The sequence below is a fragment of the Solanum pennellii genome, chromosome 9 (assembly GCF_001406875.1).
Source record: "Solanum pennellii chromosome 9, SPENNV200".
Classification (NCBI taxonomy): domain Eukaryota; kingdom Viridiplantae; phylum Streptophyta; class Magnoliopsida; order Solanales; family Solanaceae; genus Solanum; species Solanum pennellii.
The window spans coordinates 4,514,599-4,520,207 of record NC_028645.1 but is presented as its reverse complement, the minus strand read 5'-3'; the positions used below and the strand labels follow the sequence as shown (position 1 = coordinate 4,520,207).

The 5,609-nt window shown below is 29.1% G+C and overlaps 1 pseudogene; it reads right to left on the bottom strand.

The window, feature by feature from the left end:
* LOC107030733 overlaps positions 1 to 1,181 on the bottom strand; it is a 7,724-nt pseudogene extending 6,543 nt beyond the window's left edge.
* Positions 1,182 to 5,609: the final 4,428 nt, after the last annotated feature.

Here is a 5,609-nt window from a genome sequence, read left to right as displayed (position 1 = left end):
TAAGTTGTCCAGGTGGGATAGCTTAGTGGGTAGATTGTTTTTCTACTTAGGCTTGTTGAGCAATAGAGGACTATTGCTTAACGGTAAGATTGATAACTCTTTCTTACGTTTGGTGTAATCGTGTTTCGCTTTTGCTTTTGAAGATTAGTGAAAACGATTGAAAATCCTGTGAGACAGGTCGTGGTTTTACTCCCTTAAGCAAGGAGGTTTCCACGTAAAATCATTGTGTTGATTTTACTGCATTTAACTTTCTGGTATTTTTCTGAAGTGAAGTAAGGGACCTGGTCCATTACTTGTTAAGTTGAGGCACATATTCTATCAGGTCCTGGTAGGCCATTGATAGTATATGCATCTGAAACGTTTGGTCCACCTCCTGTCTGAAGAGCCTGATTTATTACAGCCTCAGTATCAACATTCCACCATTCCCCTGAAACCAACAAAAAAAAACAGAACATCAACATTTGTGTCAAATGTTTCTGTTTTACTATGATAATATACTTACCAAACATGATTGGAATTTGCTTGTATGGTTTCTTGAATGGATATGACTCGTTACGTCGTGGCAAGATGATGATAGGCCCATAAACTGTTGCTCTAAGCCATGAAATATGAGCATGCCAGAACAGAGTTCCCCTCTGACCGATGATCGTGAAGTTATATGTGTAACTCTTGTTAAATTGTATAGGACATTGTGTAACATATGCTGGTCCATCTGCCCATCCGTTTGCAAGTTGCCTAATTCCATGCCTAGCACAACACAAAACATGAGTATAGTACTATAACAATTAGTATTACAATGTAGTATTTTTCGATACTTTAGTGTTCTCTTAAGTTCTTACCAATGAATAGATATGTTGTTGGAAACTTGGTTGATCACCTTAACGATCACTCGATCACCTTCTCTTGCTATAATACGAGGGCCTGGAAAACGCCCATTCACGCTAACTATGCTCTTCGTGGTGCATAGTCTCGTTACGTTGTGTTTTACAATCTATCGACACAACAAAAATGTAGTTAGTTTCAATGATGTTAGGGGAAAAAAAAGGGAAAAAATGAAGTTTATAAGTTTGTTACATTGAATGTATAATGCCTAGTAATGCAAAATGTTGATTGAGGCAATAAACATAAAATGGCAAATCCAAATAGCAAATAAGAGTAGCCCATTTGTGTGTTTTTGGTTTTTAAAAAAATATATATATATATATTTGTTGAGGATATTATTATTAATATATTTAGGGAACTATATATAGAAAAAAGATTAATTGAAATTTGTTTGAATGAAAGAAAAAATGTCATTTTCTATGTTGAGTTTGGTCACCTTATGAGTTCCTCTTTGCTATGTTGGTCGACCTTAATTTTAGAGTGTTGATAAAGTAAAATGATTTACTTAGCATGTTCAATTGTAAGTCTTTTTATTATTACAAGTAAGAACATTTTAATATCATCAACTTTTACAATTAATTAGTTTAATCGTGATTAAAGAAAGATAACAAAATATCTAAAGACCATAATAAACTTGACACCTAAACTATTAGTTATCTTGATTTTACTTAGTTTAGGGGGGAGGGTTTAGAAATGTCCCTATTATTGTAGTTAAAATGTTCAATCTTTTATGACCCATCTTGTTTTGTTTGTGTTAATCTGTGGTTGAACTGTTAATTTTATGTTTTAAAAAAAAATTGGCGTTCGATCGTCATATTGGAATCTGACTTAATTTAAATACTGCCAGATTCATTTACGAGGACTCTAACTATTTTTTTTCCATTCTTAAGAATTTGAACATGATACAAAAGTAAAAGAATTACTATTGGAAAAAATGTACTAGTACCCCCTCAACCTATGCCCGAAATTTCAGAGACACACTTGTACTATAGTAAGGTCCTATTATCTCTTAACTTATTTTATAAGTAATTTTCTACTTTTTTTTGCCTACGTGGCACTAACTTGAAAAAAAAAGTCAATCAGCGTTGGACCCACAAGATAGTGCCACGTAGGCCGAAAAAGGATAGAAAATTATTAATAAAACAAGTTTATGGGGGTAATAGGACCTTAATATAGAATAAGTGAGTCTCTAAGATTTCAGACATAGGTTGATAGGGTACTTGTATATTATCCCTATTACTATTAGAAAAGTATAAATTACATGGGAATTTTCCTAGAAATTAGTATGAAAATTTGTAAAAAAATATGTCTCATACCGATTTTTATAATGATCCCCAAAAATATCTCCATATAATTCACAATTTTATAGTAAATGTCGATCGAATAATTTCACCGTAACTCACATTAGTTTTGTATTGTTTTTGTTAATTATTCACCCAAGATAAACAAAGTACATAACTAAATAATTAGCGTGAATATTAAAACATCTTGTCATAATTATTTTCTTAATTGACGACCACATCATATATGCTTGGGGAAATTAAAAAAGATTTTCTTGAACATTATATTCTGTTGTCTGTTGATTCTGTTTTATTTATACTCCCTCCGTCCAGAAATGTTTGTCATGTTGCGCTTATCTAAAGTTAATTTGATTAATTTTCAAAGGTAAATTAGATTACATTAATTCGATATTTTAAATAAAAAAATTAGATATTCTAAAACTATATAAAAAATACTATAAATTATAATTTTTTTATATTAATATGATGAAAAAATGCATCTTAAAATGTTGGTCAAAATTTTTATAATTTAACTCTAAAAATAAAATCATGACAAATAATACTGGACGATGGGAGTAATTTTAAACAGAGTTCAAACTTGATGTGAATTCTTTATAATTCAGTCAACTAACCATGCATGATTTAGTATTGCTTTTTTCTATTTCTTAAAAATTACTATATAATGTAAAGGTATGTTTCTCCAACTTACCTTAACTAGGTCACACAATTGATTTAATAATTTCTTTTCTGAATGGTAGAATTAAAGGATCAAAATAGAATTATACCAGCTATCTTCATCAATAAAGTTATGTTTTTACTTATTTTATTATGATCACAATTTATTGTTTATCACTTTAAAATTTATTGTAAACAATGTGAAACTGCAACTGCATATAAATTATGATATTAATTCTTCTTTTGCTTTGCAGCTTTGATATAAAAGATTACCACGTCTACTTTTTGTAGATTTATAATTTAGAAGTTTTTGTGATTGTCCCAAAATATATGAAATAAAAATATGGTAAAATTAATATAATTTTTGTATGAGGTCTATCTAATGCTAGACGTAAAGCTGTATAATAGATCGATATAAATATCAAGAATTGTTTCGTAATAAAATAAATTGTTGTTGATACCTTCTTTAGTTTCTTCTTCAATAATCAGAACGTTCAGGATCTTACGGAGAATATGGTTTAATTAGTTTGAGGGAGTTAATAACTTTGATGGTCACCCAACTATCAATTGTTTTCATAGAAAGTTATTCAACTTTCATTTTCAACTATGATTTCTTTGCACAGAAAGTCACTCAACTTTCATTATCAACTCAAAAATCGCTCAATTATGGCTTCTTTGCACAGAAAGTCATTTAACCTATTTAATTATTTTTTCATTAAAATTTAGTAACATAAAATTTTAATTATTAACCATCATTTTAAGAATCAAATATATATATATATATATATCTTCTTCTTTTGTCTGATTATTTATTTTTATTTTGTTAGCTTCCACATGACATTATTTATTTTGATCCTACACATTTATTTCTGGTTAACAACATAAGCATTAAAACGAAAGAAATGAATTAAATGGATATTATTTAAAAGATATATATTAAAGAGCCAAAATGTTTATGAATTTGGTTTTAACTTATTTAGACAAACCTAAACCGTTTGTTGAACAATAATTATCTTCAATAATCATGATAAGGAAAGGATTAAGATATATTTGCTCCAAAGGCAAGACTATAATTCAGATAGCTACAATTTTAATTAACTTCTTAATCCTTCATTATATTTTCTCTAAATTACTATCAACTAAAAATAGAAGTTTCATAAAATAATTGGAACAGAGACAGTTCATCTCATCATTTCTACTAATATTTTTTTTATAGGTAGTTGCAGAAAATACATGTTTTACCATATTTAGCAACATTGCATTTTTACTTTGATTTCTAATTTTGGACCTTATATTTGACCACTTTTAGTAGTAATAGATTTCTTGAAGTGATTATATTTATTGTCGTAAAAATATTTGTCGTGGTTTCTAAATATCGTTTTGCAAACCCGCTTAGCTGTATCCACTGGGTTCCGCTGTTTCAAGGTAAATGCACCACGATTAGTTTTACGAGGCCCTGAAAACGCGGCCGATTTGTAATGCCTCCAGTGGTCCTGATGAGGCTCGAACTAGCGACCTGAAAGACTTTGTTCTCAGGTCTTTACCAGTCAAACTATCCCTCAAAATTATGTATGTATTGAACTCTAAACTTATTTCTATATATACAACCTTAATGTTGACCAAAATAATTAATTATTATATCTGACCTGATCCAACAAGAAACAAATTAAACACCTACTAGTAAATACAACCTCTCTTTTGCTTTCATTGACCTCCTTTTTGACCCTTGTCTCTTATTTCTTATTCCAAAAGAATGTTCACCTAATTGCTTGTTAAAAGGTTGATTACACTATTCTAACCACAAAATCCCTACTAATAACATTTATTATGCTGAAATTAACTATCTATATTTAATTTGGACTTGGTAAACTTAAGAGTGTGTGGTATGAAAAATTATTTTTTAAAAAGAATTAAGTGATTTCTTACTTATCATTTTAAGAGCATTTATATATACTCCAACAAATCACAAAAGAAAAAAAAAATATTTAAGCGTATCATAGATTAGATTACATCAATTATGCAAGAAAATTCTTATATCTCAGTATATATATCACTTGAATTCATAGTTACGCCTACTATAATAGTAAGTAGATTCAAAATTAAAATTTAGTAGGTCTAACATGCATAAGGAACGAGGAGTAATAATATACAGTAAAATCTCTATAAATTAATATAAGTGAAATTATGAAATTTTAATATTTTATAGAGATATTATCTGGTTGACAAGAATGGTGAGATTTGATAAAGGTTAATTTTGATAATATCAAATCATTGTGTCTTACAAATTTATGTATCATATTTATTGATTTCACATAAAAAAAATAGTATACATAAAGTACAACGAATGCATCAAAATCATTGTATTTCATTAATTTCAACCTTGTGATGCTGCGATGATAAGAGCTTTCAAGATGTATTATCGAACAAATTTTACTGTAGGAATTAGAAGACTATGAAGTGAAATAAACATATCTAGCAAAGATCAATGTTTGGATGCTATTAATTTTGCAATCCCTGTTTGGACAACAAATGTTCAGCAAGACACAATAGAAAATTATTTTCGACACTGTAAAATTCATTCGGGGGATGCAATATCAGAGAATTTGAATGAACCTATTTGTGAAAATGTCATTCATGACTTGAGGTCATAGTTAATGATCTTGGTTGCCACAATAAAATGGATGACAATAACCTGATAGATTATCCGGGTGAAAGTGATTCATGTTTAGAGGTACAAAGCTTAGAAGAAATTGCGGATACCATCGGAAAAAT